Source organism: Arachis hypogaea, chromosome 12 (assembly GCF_003086295.3).
Source record: "Arachis hypogaea cultivar Tifrunner chromosome 12, arahy.Tifrunner.gnm2.J5K5, whole genome shotgun sequence".
Taxonomy (NCBI): Eukaryota; Viridiplantae; Streptophyta; class Magnoliopsida; order Fabales; family Fabaceae; genus Arachis; species Arachis hypogaea.
Window position 1 is genome coordinate 56,676,147 of NC_092047.1, and position 17,674 is coordinate 56,693,820.

General features: G+C 38.3%; 1 non-coding gene across 1 annotated transcript; it reads right to left on the minus strand.

The window, feature by feature from the left end:
• Positions 1–2,210: 2,210 nt before the first annotated feature.
• On the minus strand, positions 2,211–2,318 carry LOC112731403 (small nucleolar RNA R71). Its single transcript, XR_003167182.1, has one exon. It is a non-coding gene; the product is annotated as a small nucleolar RNA R71 (small nucleolar RNA).
• Positions 2,319–17,674: the final 15,356 nt, after the last annotated feature.

A 17,674-nucleotide genomic window follows, 5' to 3' on the forward strand; every position in this document is an offset into this window, starting at 1 on the left:
AAGCCATGTCTAAATTTATTTGGACTGAGGCTTGCAATTTGTTATCAAGAGCAATATACTCTGGTGTTAAATGCTGAAGCTTGGCTGGCCATTGGCCATGTCTAGTGTTTTGGACTGGAGCTTTCTTTGAAAGCTTGGCTGGCTAGTGAGCCATGTCTAATTCCTGGACTGAAGCTTTAGACTAAGAATGCAAGATTCCTGGAATTCATATTAAAAATTTTGGAATCCTTATTTTCCTTTTTTTTATTAATTTTTCAAAAAATCCAAAAAAAATTAGAAAATCATAAAAAAATCAAAAATATTTTTCTGTTTCTTGTTTGAGTCTTGAGTCACATTATAAGTTTGGTGTCACTTGCATATGCATCTTGCATTTTTCGAAAATATCATGCATTCATAGTGTTCTTCATGATCTTTAAGTTGTTCTTGGTAAGTCTTCTTGTTTGATCTTGATGATTTTTTGTTGTGTCTTTTCTTGTTTTTCATATGCATTCTTGAATTCTTAGTGTCTAAGCATTAAAGAATTCTAAGTTTGGTGTCTTGCATGTTTTCTTTGCATTAAAAATTTATTAAAAATGTGTTCTTGATGTTCATCATGATCTTCATAGTGTTCTTGGTGTTCATCTTGACATTCATAGCATCCTTGCATGCATTCATTGTTTTGATCTAAAAAATTTCATGCATTGCATAATTTTCACGTTTTCATAAAAATTCAAAAAAATTAAAAAAAAAATATCTTTCCCTTTTTCTCTCATCAAATTCGAAAATTTGAGTTGACTTTTTCAAAAATTTTTAAAATCAAGTTGTTTCTTATGAGTCAAATCAAATTTTCAATTTGAAAATCTTATCTTTTTCAAAATCTTTTTCAAAAATCAAATCTTTTTCTAAATTCTTAGTTATTTTCAAAAATTCCAAAAATATTCTTCAAAAATCTTTTTCTTATTTTTATACCAAATTTTCGAAAATAACATAATCAATTAATGTTTTGATTCAAAAATTTGAAGTTTGTTACTTGCTTGTTAAGAAAGATTCAAACTTTAAGTTCTAGAATCATATCTTGTGATTTCTTGTGAATCAAGTCATTAATTGAGATTTTAAAAATAAAATCTTTTTCAAAATTAGTTTCTAAAATATCTTCTTATCTTATCTTTTTCAAAAATATCTTTTCAAAATATCTTTTCTAACTTCCTAACTTCTTATCTTTTCAAAATTGGTTTTCAAAATTTGTTTCAACTAACTAGCTAACTTTTTGTTTGTTTCTTAACTTTTTCAAAACTACCTAACTAACTCTCTCTCTCTAATTTTCGAAAATATCTTCCCTCTTTTTCAAAAATTTCCTTTTAATTAACTAATTATTCTTATTTTTTTATTTTTGATTTTAAAAATTTTCGAAAATTACTAACATTTTTCAAAAACCATTTTCGAAAATCACTAACTCTTTTTCAAAAAAAAAAATATATATATATTTTCGAAAATTCTCCCTCTCCCATCTCATTCTATTTATTCATTCATATCCTAACATCTCATCTCACATCTCTGCCATCCTCACAGTTGTGTTTCTTCCATTATATTACATTCTTTGTCTCCCCCTCTTCTTCTACTCACACAGGGATCCCTATACTGTGGTATAAAGGATCTCTATTATTATTATTATTTTTCTGTGCCTTCTTCTTTGTCATATGAGCAGGAGCAAGGATAAGAACATTCTTGTGGAAGCAGATCCAGAACCTGAAAGGACTCTGAAAAGAAAATTAAGAGAAGCTAAATTACAACAATCCAGAGATAACCTTTCAGAAATTTTCGAACAGGAAGAGGAGATGGCAGCCGAAAATAATAATAATGTAAGGAAGATGCTTGGTGACTTTACTGCACCTAATTCCAATTTACATGGAAGAAGCATCTCCATTCCTGCCATTGGAGCAAACAACTTTGAGCTGAAACCTTAATTAGTTTCTCTGATGCAGCAGAACTGCAAGTTTCATGGACTTCCATCTGAAGATCCTTTTCAGTTCTTAACTGAATTCTTGCAGATATGTGATAATGTTAAGACTAATAGAGTAGATCCTGAATCCTACAGGCTCATGCTTTTTCCTTTTGCTGTAAGAGACAGAGCTAGATTATGGTTGGATTCTCAACCCAAAGATAGCCTGAACTCTTGGGATAAGCTGGTCACGGCTTTCTTAGCCAAGTACTTTCCTCCTCAAAAGCTGAGCAAGCTTAGAGCTGATGTTCAAACCTTCAGACAGAAAGAAGGTGAATCCCTCTATGAAGCTTGGAAAAGATACAAATAGTTGACCAAAAAGTGTCCTTCTGACATGCTTTCAGAATGGACCATCCTGGATATATTCTATGATGGTTTATCTGAGCTATCAAAGATGTCACTGGACACTTCTGCAGGTGGATCCATTCACCTAAAGAAAATGCCTGCAGAAGCTCAAGAACTCATTGACATGGTTGCTAATAACCAGTTCATGTACACTTCTGAAAGGAATCCTGTGAACAATGGGACGCCTATAAAGAAGGGAGTTCTTGAGGTTGATACTCTGAATGCCATATTGGCTCAGAATAAAATATTGACTCAGCAAGTCAATATGATCTCTCAGAGTCTGAATGGAATGCAAGCTGCATCCAACAGTACTCAAGAGGCTTCTTCTGAAGAAGAAGCCTATGATCCTGAGAACCCTGCAATAGCAGAGGTAAATTACTTAGGTGAACCTTATGGAAACACCTATAACTCAACATGGAGAAATCATCCAAATTTCTCATGGAAGGATCAAAAGCCCCAACAAGGCTTTAATAATGGTGGAAGAAACAGGTTTAGCAATAGCAAGCCTTTTCCATCATCAACTCAGCAACAGACAGAGAACTCTGAACAAAATGATTCTAATTTAGCAAATCTAGTCTCTGATCTATCTAAGGCCACTGTAAGTTTCATGAATGAAACAAGGTCTTCCATTAGAAATCTGGAAGCACAAGTGGGCCAGCTGAGTAAAAGGATCACTGAAATCCCTCCTAGTACTCTCCCAAGCAATACAGAAGAGAACCCAAAAGGAGAGTGCAAGGCCATTGACATAAGCACCATGGCCGAACCTGTAAGGGAAGGAGAGGACGTGAATCCCAAGGAGGAATACCTCCTGGGACGTCCAGTGATCAATAAGGAGCTTCCCTCTGAGGAATCAAAGGACTCTGAGGCCCATCTAGAGACCATAGAGATTCCATTGAACCTCCTTATGCCCTTCATGAGCTCTGATGAGTATTCCTCTTCTGAAGAGAATGAGGATGTTACTGAAGAGCAAACTGCCAAGTTTCTTGGTGCAATCATGAAGCTGAATGCCAAATTATTTGGCATTGATACTTGGGAAGTTGAACCTCTCTTGTTCATCAATGAACTGAGTGATCTGGATCAACTGACATTACCTCAGAAGAGACAGGATCCTGGAAAGTTCATAATACCCTGTACCATAGGCACCATGATCTTTAAGGCTCTGTGTGACCTTGGTTCAGGAATAAACCTCATGCCCCTCTCTGTAATAGAGAAACTGGGAATCTATGGGGTGCAAGCTGCTAGAATCTCATTAGAGATGGCAGATAATTCAAGAAAATAGGCATATGGACAAGTAGAGGACGTATTAGTAAAGGTTGAAGGCCTTTACATCCCTGCTGATTTCATAGTCCTGGATACTGGAAAGGAAGAGGATGAATCCATCATCCTAGGAAGACCTTTCCTGGCCACAGCAAGAGCTGTGATTGATGTTGACAGAGGTGAACTAGTCCTTCAATGGAATGAGGACTCCCTTGTATTTAAAACTCAAGGATCTCCCCCTGCAACCATGGAGAGGAAGCATGAAAAGCTTCTCTCAAAGCAGAGTCAACCCAAGCCCCCACAGTCAAACTCTAAGTTTGGTGTTGGGAGGCCACAACCAAACTCTAAGTTTGGTGTTGAACTCCCATATCCAAACTCTAAGTTTGGTGTTGGAGAGTTTCAACAATGCTCTGAACATCTGTGAGGCTCCATGAGAGCCCACTGTCAAGCTATTGACATTAAAGAAGCGCTTGTTGGGAGGCAACCCAATGTTTATCTAACTTTTATTTTCATTGTTTTTCATGTTTTCTTAGGTTCATGATCATGTGGAGTCACAAAATAAATATAAAAATTGAAAACGGAATCAAAAACAGCAGAAGAAAAATCACACCCTGGAGGAGCATCTGTCTGGCGTTCAGCGCCAGAACAGAGCATGGTTCTGGCGCTGAACGCCCAAAATGGGCAGCTTCTGGGTGCTGAACGCCAGAACAGGCATGGTTCTGACGTTCAACGCCAGAAATGGCACACAAATAAGCGTTGAACGCCCAAAATGGCCACCAACCTGGCGCTGAACGCCTAGAGTTGGGTACAAAGGCATTTTTACATGCCTAATGGGTGCAGGGATGTAAATCCTTGAACACCTCAGGATCTGTGGACCCCACAGGATCCACTCAGGATCTATGGACCCCACAGGATCCACTCAGGATCTGTGGACCCCACAGGATCCCCACCTACCTCCACTCACTTCTTCTCACCACTCTCTTTCACACAACCCCATAAACACTCTTCCCCAAAAACCCTTCACCAATCACCTCAAACTCTCTTCCCCATCACCTCTTCACCACTCACATCCATCCACTCTTCCCCATAAACCTACCTCATAAACTTCACCTACCTTCAAAATTCAAAACCAATTTCCCACCCAAACCCACCCATATGGCCGAACCTTAACCCCCCTCCCTTCCCTATATAAAGACCTCCATTCTTCATCAAATTCACACAACACACCCCTCTACACTCCTCTTGGCCGAAACCACATCTCCCTCTCCCTCTCCATATTTCTTCTTCTTCTTCTATTCTTTTGTTTATTGCTCGAGGGCGAGCAATATTCTAAGTTTGGTGTGGTAAAAGCATAGCTTTTTTTTGTTTTTCCATTACCATTGATGGCATCTAAGACCGGAGAATCCTCTAGAAGAGGGAAAGGGAAGATAAAAGCTTCCACATCTGAGTCATGGAAGATGGAAAGGTTCATCTCCAAAGCCCATTAAGACCACTTCTATGATGTTGTGGCCAAGAAGAAGGTGATCCCCGAGGTCCCTTTCAAACTCAAAAGAAATGAGTATCCGGAGATCCGACATGAAATTCAAAGAAGAGGTTGGGAAGTTCTAACAAATCCCATCCAACAAGTCGGCATCCTAATGGTTCAAGAGTTCTATGCTAATGCATGGATCACCAAGAACCATGATCAAAGTAAGAACCCGGATCCAAAGAACTATGTTACAATGGTTCGGGAGAAATACTTAGATTTTAGTCCGGAGAATGTGAGGTTGGCGTTCAACTTGCCAAACATGGAAGAGAACGCACGCCCCTACACAAGGAGAGTCAACTTTGATCAAAGGTTGGACCAAGTCCTTATGGACATATGTGTAGAAGGAGCTCAATGGAAGATTGACTCCAAAGGCAAGCCGGTTCAACTAAGAAGATTGGACCTCAAGCCTGTAGCTAGAGGATGGTTGGAGTTTATTCAATGCTCAATCATTCCCACTAGCAACCGGTCTGAAGTTACTATAGACCGGGCCATCATGATCCATAGCATCATGATTGGAGAAGAGGTGGAAGTTCATGAGATTATACCTCAAGAACTCTACAAGGTGGCTGACAAGTCCTCCACTATGGTAAGGTTAGCCTTTCCTCACCTCATCTGCCACCTATGCAATTCGGCTGGGATTGACATAGAGGGAGATATCCTCATTAAAGAGGACAAGCCCATCACTAAGAAAAAGATGGAGCAAGCAAGAGAGTCCATTCATGGAGCTCAAGAGGCGTAAGAAACTCATTACCATGAGGTTCCGGAGATGCCTCAAATGCACTTTCCTCCACAAAATTATTGGGAGCAAATCAACACCTCCCTAGGAGAATTGAGTTCCAATATGGGACAACTAAGGGTGGAACATCAAGAGCACTCCATCATGCTTCATGAAATAAGAGAAGATCAAAAAGCAATGAGGGAGGAGCAAAAAGACAAGGAAGAGACATAGAAGAGCTCAAGGACATCATTGGTTCCTCAAGAAGGAAACGCCACCATCACTAAGGTGGATTCATTCCTTGTTCTTAATTCTTCTATTTTTCGTTTTCTATGTTATGTGCTTATCTATGTTTGTGTCTTCATTACATGATCATTAGTAGTTAGTAACTTTGTCTTAAAGTTATAAATGTCCTATGAATCCATCACCTCTCTTAAATGACAAATGTTTTAATTCAAAAGAACAAGAAGTACATGAGTTTCGAATTTATCCTTGAACTTAGCTTAATTATATTGATGTGGTGACAATGCTTCTTGTTTTCTGAATGTATGCTTGAACAGTGCATATGTCTTTTGAAGTTGTTGTTTAAGAATGTTAAATATGTTGGCTCTTGAAAGAATGATGACTAGGAGACATGTTATTTGATAATATGAAAAATCATAAAAATGATTCTTGAAGCAAGAAAAAGCAGCAAAGAACAAAGCTTGCAGAAAAAAAAAAGGGGCGAAAAAAAATAGAAAAAAAATAGAAAGAAAAAGAAAAAGCAAGCAGAAAAAGCCAATAACCCTTAAAACCAAAAGGCAAGGGCAATAAAAATGATCCCAAGGCTTTGAGCATCAGTGGATAGGAGGGCCAAAAAGGAATAAAATCCTGGTCTAAGCGGCTAAACCAAGCTGTCCCTACCCATGTGCTTGTGGCGTGTAGGTGTCAAGTGAAAACTTGAGACTGAGCGGTTAAAGTCAAGGTCCAAAGCAAAAAAAGAGTGTGCTTAAGAACCCTGGACACCTCTAATTGGGGACTTTAGCAAAGCTGAGTCACAATCTGAAAAGGTTCACCCAATTATGTGTCTGTGGCATTTATGTATCCGGTGGTAATACTGGAAAACAAAGTGCTTAGGGCCACGGCCAAGACTCATAAAGAAGCTGTGTTCAAGAATCATCATACTGAACTAGGAGAGTCAATAACACTATTCGAAATCTGAAGTTCCTATAGATGCCAATCATTCTAAACTTCAATGGATAAAGTGAGATGCCAAAACTATTCAAGAGGCAAAAAGCTATAAGTCCCGCTCATATGATTGAAGCTCTGTTTCACTGATAGTTTGGAATTTATAGTATATTCTCTTCTTTTTATCCTATTTGATTTTCAGTTGCTTGGGGACAAGCAACAATTTAAGTTTGGTGTTGTGATGAGCGGATAATTTATACGCTTTTTGACATTGTTTTTAGTATGTTTTTAGTAGGATCTAGTTACTTTTAGGGATGTTTTCATTAGTTTTTATGTTAAATTCAGATTTCTGGACTTTACTATGAGTTTGTGAGTTTTTTTGTGATTTCAGGTATTTTCTGGCTAAAATTGAGGGACTTGAGCAAAAATCAGATTCAGAGGTTGAGAAAGGACTGCTGATGCTGTTGGATTCTGACCTTCCTGCACTCAAAGTGGATTTTCTGGAGCTACAGAACTCGAAATGGCGCGCTTCCAATTGCTTTGGAAAGTAGACATCCAGGGCTTTCCAGAAATATATAATAGTCCATACTGTGGCCAAGAATAGATGACGTAAACTGGCGTTCAACACCAGCTTTCTACCCAAATCTGGCGTCCAGCGCCAGAAAAGGAGCCAAAACCAGAGTTGAACGCCCAAACTGGCACAAAAGCTGGCGTTCAACTCCAAGGAGGACCTCTACACGTGTAACAATCAAAGCCCAGCCCAAGCACACACCAAGTGGGCCCCGGAAGTGGATTTATGCATCAATTACTTACTCATGTAAACCCTAGTAGCTAGTTTATTATAAATAGGACCTTTTACTATTGTATTTGGCATCCTGGATTGCATTTTGATCCTGTGATCACGTTTTGGGGGCTGGCCATCTCGGCCATGCCTGGACCTTTCACTTATGTATTTTCAACGGTAGAGTTTCTACACTCTATAGATTAAGGTGTGGAGCTCTGCTGTTCCTCAAAGATTAATGCAAAGTACTTCTGTTTTCTATTCAATTCATCTTATTTCTCTTCTAAGATACCCATTCGCACCTAAGAACGTGATGAAGGTGATGATTATGTGTGACGCTCATCATCCTTCTCCCTTATGAACGCGTGCCTGACAAACACTTCCGTTCTACATGAAATAAGCTAGAATGAATATCTCTTAGATCTCTTAACCAGAATCTTCGTGGCGTAAGCTAGAATGATGGCGGCATTCAAGAGAATCCGGAAAGTCTAAACCTTGTCTGTGGTATTCCGAGTAGGATTCAATGATTGAATGACTGTGACGAGCTCCTAACTCGCGATTGCAGGGCGTTAGTGACAGACGCAAAAGGATAGTAAATCCTATTCCATCATGATCGAGAACCGACAGATGAATAGCTGTGCCGTGACAGGGTGCGTGAGCATATTATTCACTGAGAGGATAAGATGAAGCTATTGACAAGGGTGATGCCTCCAGACGATTAGCCGTGCCGTGACAGGGCATTGGATCATTTTCCCGAGAGATGACCGAAAGTAGCCATTGACAGTGGTGATGTATCACATAAAGCCAGCCATGGAAAGGAACAAGACTGATTGGATGAAGATAGCAGGAAAGCAGAGGTTCAGAGGAACGAAAAGCATCTCCATTCGCTTATCTGAAATTCCTACCAATGATTTACATAAGTATCTCTATCCCTATTTTATTATATAATATTCGAAAACACCATTATCACTTTATATCTGCCTGACTGAGATTTACAAGGTGACCATAGCTTGCTTCATACCAACAATCTCTGTGGGATTCGACCCTTACTCACGTAAGGTATTACTTGGATGACCCAGTGCACTTGCTGGTTAGTTGTATCGAAGTTGTGACATATTATGAATGTGTAATCACGATTACGCGTACCAAGTTGCTCACATGCCAGGAATAGTTTGAGCCTGGACATCACAATTTCGTGCACCAGCCACCAAGAAGGAAAGGAATAGAAAGGCTTCTAAATGGGGCAGCAAACAAGTTCATCCGCACAACCCTTTGAGGAAGCTCATCAATTGTAGCAACCCATCCACATTGCTCTTCTTTGCATGTACTGAGGACGGTGCAAATTTCTAAGTGTGGGGAGGTCGTCCGACCAACCTCCATAGGTAAAAACTTCCTTTTTCAACACCAATTTTTAATTTTGTCTTTGTTAGATTAGTTGTTGCATTGCATGATAGGTTGCATGTTAGTTCGAATTTGTACATATTTTACCACTTCTTTTTATGTTAGGACTACTTGGTTAGGGTGATGATTTCTTTTCCAAGAAAAAAATTGTTTTAGGGCACCCTACCAATTTGAAAAATTTTTTTTGTTGAACTTGTTTGAAGAATTTATTTTGGAACATGGTTTTTGAGCTAAGAACACAAGCATGTGAGCTTTGAGTCCAATTGCGTGGTTACATCTTATAACCACTTATTTTCATTTTTTTGTGTATTATTCTCTCTCTATGATTGTAATCTTTGATTTGTTTGATTCTTTATGTTCATTATTCCATGTATACATGCATTTATATGATTGAGGCTATCATTTTATTTAGCTCACTTACCCAAATAGCCTACCTTTCATCAACCATTGTTAGCTAAATTTTGAGCCTATTTAATTCCTTTTGTTCTTCATGTTAGCACATCACTACCCCTAAGTGAAAAATAATAAATGTCCTTGATTTGGATCTTTGATTAGCTTAGGCTAGTGAGGGTGTGTATCATTTGGGTATGGGAAACTTGGAACATTGGTTGAGGTAAAATTATATTTTGTATTTTTGTTGAAAATCATGGGATTGGGTACATGCTTATGCATTAAATATGTAAAACCATATGCATTGATACGTTTGTATATACTTTTGAAAAAAAATGAAAAAAATGTTGAATATATATATATATATATATATATATATATATATATATATATATATATATAATGCCCCAAAGTAAAGTTCAATAAAAATCAATGCATATAGAATGTGAATTAAAATGAATGCATGAGTATGTGAAAAAGTGGGAATCATAGGTAGCTAGGTATTGTATTAGAATTATATAGGTTGTTATATGTGTTTCGTGAGAGCTTAGGTTAATCAAAGATTCAAATTCCAAGCTCACATGACCATATGCATCCCTACCTTTACCCTAGCCCCATTACAACCTATGAATAAGTCCTCATGATGAATGTATGCATGCATTGAATAATTGTTGATTGTTAGATGAAAAACAAATCATGGAAAGCAGGATTAGAAGAGAATTGAGTGGATCGACCCTATACACTTGAGCGACTAGAGCAGATACACTTCCGGTGAGGGTTCGATGCTCAATTCCTTGTTTCGGCTTTCATGAGCTTTCTTCTTGCAAGTCTGTTTGAACTTTATTTTGATATTCAAATTGGTAGGATTCATGAATCATCATATGATCTTAGCCCAACTTGTGCATATGTGTTTTTGGGGATTGATTTACTTTTGACCAAGTAGATAGAGTCATATTGCATTTAGTTGCATGCATATAGATAGGTTTATATAGTTTATTTGCATTGAATAAATGTTCATACCCCTTTTCTTGTCCTTCTTTATTCTTAGCATGAGGACATGCTTAGTTTAAGTATGGGGAGATTTGATAAACCCCAATTTTGTGGTTTATCTTGTGCTTAATTTGGGGGATTTTATCACCTTTTCTCACATTTATTCAATGAAATAGCATGGTTTTGCAATTCTCCCTGAATTTGTGCTTAAGTGTGAAAACATGCTTTTTAGGCCTTAAAATAGCTAAATTTAACTCACTTTAATTCCATTTGATGCCTTGATGTATTTTTTGAGTAATTTTAGGTTCATAAGGCAAGTATTGGATGGAAGAAGTGAGGAGAAAAGCATGCAAAGTGGGAGAACTCATGAAGAAATAAAGGAACCGTAAAGCTGTCAAGCCTGACCTCTTTGCACTCAATTGACCATAACTTGAGCTACAAAGATCCAAATGAGGCAGTTCCAGTTGCGTTGGAAAGATAACATCCAGAGCTTCGAAATGATATAAAATCTGCCGTAGTTTCCCAATGTATAGAGGCTCGTACACGCACATCATGCACACACGCCAATGGATCAGCGTTGGTCCATTTTGGGCAACTCGTTGGGGGCGATTTGTAGCTCATTTTGGGCCAAATCCAACTCATTTCTAATGCTATTGAACCCAAAAATTGAAGGAGAAAGGAACCAAGTAGTCATAGTTTAGTTTTCATCATGTTTTAGGGTAGAATTCTAGGGAGAGAGGCTCTCTCCTCTCTCTAGATTTAGGATAGAAATTAGGGTAAAGTTAGGATAATCACTCTCAAATTTCTCTTTCAATTCTTGTTTTGATTTCAACTCTCTTGATATTTTAATGTTCTATTGTCTTAATCTTCTTAGTTTCTCTTGTTAATTTCTTATGTTGCTCTCTTTTATGTTTATGAACAATTGTTGGATCTTAATTTTCTTTAATGCAATTTTATGTTTCCATGTTTCTTTTATGTTGATCTTGATTGTTATTGTTGATTTCTTGCTTATGTTAGTTATGGGTTCTTTTAATTCTTGTATTTTATGATGTTTACTTTTATTGCACACTAGGTGTTTGATAGAATATTTCCTTTAGTTTTTGAGTAGTTTTCTTTACTCTTGGCCTAGGCTAAGGGATTTGAGTGACCTTGAGTCATTGGGTCTCAATAATTTGGTGATTTGAGAACCCTTGGTGATCAATTTGATATCCATTGACACTAACCACTACTAATCTAATTAGTAGATAGGTTGGGACTTATGGGTTAATGTGATCAAGCCTATTTGACGTACCTCAAGCTTAGGAGTAGATATTACGTACTTAAAGCATTTGGAGGTAGACTTAATAGGTTGGCCTCTCATAATTATCAATATATGGTTTGTTGACAAGGATGGTGATCTCAATTACCTATGTCTTAGCCAAGAGTTCTTTCCATTTCTTTTATTAGTTCTTGTCATTTTACCTTCTTGTCATTTATTTTTCTTGCCAATTAAAAATCAAACCCCCTTGTTCCTTCATAGCCAATAATTGATCACTTCATTGCAATTCCTTGTGAGACGACCCGAAGTTTAAATACTTCGGTTAATTCTTATTTGGGGTTTGTTATTTGTGACAACCAAATTTTTGCATGTGAAAATTCTTTGTTGGTTTAGAACTATACTTGCAATGATATTTCAATTGTGAAATTCTAAACCATACAAGAAACCGAGCATCAGGGACTAAGCATATCTCTCTTCATGAGCAATTAGACCAAGGAATTAGCTGATTATCAAGATTTGAGAGATTGAATCACCAAGGGATTGGGGTTAAATCAATCATGATTGCCAAGAGGTCAATGAGTTGCATGATTGAAGACGATATGAGCTGGATTTAATCCAAAGAGAACAACATCTACTAATCTCAATGAATTTCCCCTATTCTCATCTTCCACATTCTTTATAGCTTTCTTTACATTATGTTATTCCCTATTCCCATTTACAATTAAGTCATTTATGTTTCTGCACTTTACATTCTTGCCATTTACTTTTCTGCATTTTACTGTTTCTCTTTATTTTTGAGTCATTTACATTCCTGCTCATTTAAATTTCTGCAATCACAATCTATATTACTCAGCTTGACTAATTCACCCATTGATTAAAATTGCTCAAATCTACCAATCTCTGTGGATACGATCCCACTCCTAGTGGGTTATTACTTGACGATATTTTTGGTGCACTTGCTAAAAAAATGGATTCATTATTTTTATATGGAGAGTGAATTCCGGTCATCAAGTTTTATGGCACCATTGCCGGGGATTGGTTTGAATTTGACAATGATTAAATTGATGGGAAGCTAGATTAAGCACTTTTAATTACCTTGCTAATTCCTTTCATTTTAATTCTTTAGTTTTCTTAATTCTTTTTATTTTTGATTTGATCATTTTAGCTGTTCATTGTTCATATTTCTATTTTTTTTACTGCTCTATTAACTGTTTGATTAATTGCATCAACCAAACTAACCACCAGTCTTAACAAGAAGTGATTTCTTCACTTGTCCTCTATCTGCTATTTGTTGAATGTATGACAGGTAGAAAAGGAGAAACTTCATCCTCTTTTGATAGTGAACCTGAGAGGACCTTTCTGAGATTAAGGAAGGAAGCAAGAGGCAAAGGAATAGTTAGAGAGGAAGTAGTGGAGAAAGATCTGGAAGTTACTATGGAGGAAAAGGTGCATAACCATGTTGGAGAAGATGCTGGCAATCATGTTAGGAAAGAGAGGAAAGTTTTAGGCTCTTATATCAACCCAAATCTTGGAAACTATGGCAGCAGCATTCTAAAGCCAACAATCCATGCTAACAACTTTGAGTTGAAACCTCAACTCATCACACTTGTCCAGATTAATTGCTCATTTGGAGGGAATGCCCAAGAGGACCCCAACCAACATCTTACTATATTCTTGAGGATTTGTGACACTGTAAAGTCAAATGGTATACACCCTGACACCTACAAACTACTTTTGTTTCCATTTTCTCTCAGAGATAAGGCAGCAAAGTGGTTAGAAGCATTTCCCAAGGAGAGCTTAACAACTTGGGATGAGGTTGTGAATAAGTTTTTAGAAAGATTCTACCCTCCACAGAGAGTCAATAGATTGAGAACTGAGGTGCAAACCTTCAAACAGCAAGATGGTGAAACACTTTATGAGGCCTGGGAGATGTTTAAAGACTTGACAAGGAAGTGCCCTCCGGATATGTTCAACGAATGGGTTCAACTACACATCTTCTATGAAGGACTGTCATATGAAGCAAAGAAAGTTATAGACCACTCTTCAGGGGGTTCACTCAACAAGAAGAAGACCATTGAAGAAGCCATAGATGTTATAGAGACTGTAGCAGAAAATGAGTACTTCTATGCTTCAGAAAGAACAAAAAAGAAAGGAGTACTGGAGCTCAATTCTATGGATGCTTTGTTAGCACAGAACAAGATGATTGCAGCTCAATTAGCAGCCCTAACAAAGAAGATGGAGAAAAGCCAAGTCTCAATTGTCCATGCCCAAGCACCACCACAAGAAGGAGATGCACCAGAAGTTGAATACAAATGGGAGCAAGCAAATTATGTGAACAATCCCTCTAGACCACCATATGATCCTAACACCAAGACATACAACCCAGGTTGGACGAACCACCCAAATTTTGGGTGGAAAAACCAACAAAACTACAGCTAAGACCACAAACCATACTAATCTAACCCATACAACAACCACAACCCCAACCATCAATGAGGCAACAACAGAACCTATCACAACTCACAAAATACACCCTACCACAACTTACAAAATGCATCATATCACTCCACCCAGTAAACACACAACAACCACCATCAAGATATATCATCCTCAACCATGTAATCATGTGAAATCAGCAGCAATTTTGCAAAATTAGAGGCTGCCATAGCACAATTGTCAGCACAACTGACAGGAACTATTTCCACTGTTCTGGAGAAATAAATACATGCTGAAAGAAAGATAGATGCAAACCAAGAGGAGTTCAGATCCAACATAAGAAATCAAGGGGTAGCAATTTTAAAATTGGAAGCACAAGTAGGGAGTTTGTCTAAACAAATACCAATGCCTACACATACATTCCCAATGATACCATGGCCAACCCAAGAGGGGAATGCAAGGCCATCACACTAAGAAGTGGAAAAGTTATAGAGGAAGCATCCCCAAGCCAAAGCAACCAAGAAGAAGAAGCTGCAAAGGAACTTGAAACCAAGAAAGAAGAAGAGACCCCTGCACTATCCTCACCAAAGCAAGTCCTAAAGCCTTATGTGCCAAAGGCACCCTATCCACAAAGGCTGAGGAAGGATGGAAAAGACAACCAGTTTTCCAGATTCCTAGAAATCTTCAAGAAGCTCCAGATCAACAAACCCTTTGCTGAGGCATTAAAGCAAATGCCACTCTATGCCAAATTTTTAAAGGAGCTCATGACAAGAAAAAAGGAACTGGGGTGTAAAGGAAACCATAGTGCTAACTGAGGAGTGTAGTGCCATCATACAAAAGAAGCTTTCTCAAAAGATGAAAGATCCTGGGAGCTTCTAAATTCCCTGCATCATAGGTGATATCAACATTGAGAAAGCATTGTGCGATCTGGGGGCCAGCATCAACCTCATGTCCTTGGCAATGATGAAAAGGATGAGGATTGAGGAGGCCAAATCAATAAGAATGGCACTCTAATTGGCTGACAAAACATTTAAGTTTTCTCATGGGGTAGTAGAAGATTTGTTGGTGAAAGTAGGAGAGTTTATTTTTCCAGCTGATTTTGTGGTGTTGGATATGGAGGAAGAGCCCAACACATCTATCATCCTAGTAAGGCCACTCCTAGCTACTGCTGGAGCTATTATTGATGTCCAAAAAGAGGAGTTAGTCTTGAGGTTGCATGAAGAGAAGATGGTCGTCAATGTCTTTAAAGCAATGAGTTACCCTAAGGAATCCATAGGAGAATGCATGATGGTAGACATAACCTGGGGGTTGATTAAAAGGAGACCCTTGAGTTGGAATACTAAAGTGTCAATTTCAATTGAAAGTTGTTGGCTAACTCTCTATTGACATGGATACTACTTTCACAGATATATAAAGGGAATAAGAGGAAGACATGATAAATTAGATAGAATAATAACTGAAAAGTAATTAAAGGTAAAAGAAGTTCTTTGCATTAATAAATCCCAAAATCATAAACATGCTTATCTGAATAGGGTTAATAGGTAATCAAAAGAGTAAAGGAATAAGAAAACAAACTAGAATAATGGCAACTTCAACAGAGGTAGTGACTCTTCTCAATATCCAAATCAAAAGCATCAAAAAGCATAAAAACTAGAAATCTATGAATGTGAAGAACCCTAGAGGAAGTAGTGATTTCTCTCTAAGATTCAAAGCTAAAAACTAAAAACTATGCAAATGAGAATGTGTGTTGAGTCTCTGCTTGTCCCCTCGCTCTATTCTGTGTTTCTGGGCCAAAAATTGGGTCCAAACTTAGCCCAAAATTGCCCCAGCATTTTCTGCGATTTCTGCAGGTTGCGCACGTCACGCGTACGCGTCAGTCACGCATGCGCGTCGCTGGTCATCTTCGTGTGTCACGCGTACGCGTCAGGTACGCGCACGCATCGCCGTGCAAACTCCAATTCATGGGCACGCGTGAGCCATGCGTGCGCGTCGCTTCTTGCTAGTTATCTCCTTTATTTCTTGTGCTCCTTCCATTTTTGCATGTTTCCTTTCCATCCTCTAAACCATTCCTACCATATAAAGCCTAAAAACACTTAACACACAGATCACGGCATCGCATGGTAATAAAGGATAATTAAATTTGACAGTTTAAAGGCCCAGGAAACATGTTTTCAACTATATCACAGAATTAGGAAGAATTTGTAAAACCATGCAAATTATATGAATAAGTGAGCAGAGAGTTGATAAAAACCACTCAAATTAGCACAAGATAACCCATAAAATAGTGGTTTATCAAGACACCGTAGAAAAGATAGTTCAAGGAGTTTTGGAAGAAGAACAATGTGAAGAAGCTATGGAGCTGGAGCAACAAGCATCAGGTGGAGAATTACCACAAGAAATCATAGAAGATTTAATCATGTTAAACCATACAAGCAACAAGGAAGTGGAAGCACCGAAACTAGAGTTGAAGACCCTATTATGACTTGCATCATTTACCCCTTTTTCTTATTTAAAATGACCATAAAAAGAGCATAATCTCATTGAATCAATGCAATTTTATGAACCAAATGATATATATTATGTACATTGCTTTGAAATGGGTTTGTACTAAATTTTAGGTGAAAAGAGCAACAAAATGGGAAGGAAACAACAAAATAAGGCTGGGCGTGCCACTTGGTGCTCTGGGCGTGGCACACCAGGCTTATGAAACATAGAAGGGTTACGTAACATAACACAATGGGCGTGCCACTTGGAGCTCTGGGCGTGGCACGCCAAGCTTTTGAACCAACTTTCAACAATGGGCGTGCCACTTGAAGCTCTGGGCGTGGCACGCCAGGCCAACATTCCAGCAAGAGAGATTAAAGAATTCAACATGGGCATGCCACTTGATGTCGAAGGCGTGGCACGCCAACCTTAATTGTGACTTGGGCATGCCACTTGGGTTCTAGGCGTGGCACGCCAAGCTTGAAAGAATGAAGACCAACATGGGCATGCCACTTGGTGCTATGGGCGTGGCACGCCAAGTTTGTAAAGCCAAGATCTCAAAGAGGGCGTGGCACGCCAGGCTTACGTTCCAGAAGAGTTATTTTGAGCCCACTATGGGCGTGGCACGCCAAGCATTGGGCGTGGCACGCCGGAGCATATGCCAACCTGACCTCCTCTCATTTAATGAAGATATCTTGAGCTACACAACTCCAAATGAGATGATTTCAGTGCCATTAGAAAGTAGACATCTAGAGCTTTCCAACCACATATAACACTTTATAATGGACACTGACATTGAGGAAGATATTGACCCTGAAAATACAAGGAGAAAAATATGTCATCGCAGAGTTACCAGCCTGACCTCTTCATTTTCAAAGGAATATAACTTGAGTTGTAGAGATCCAAATGATCTGATTTTGGTGGCATTGGAAAGCCGACATCAA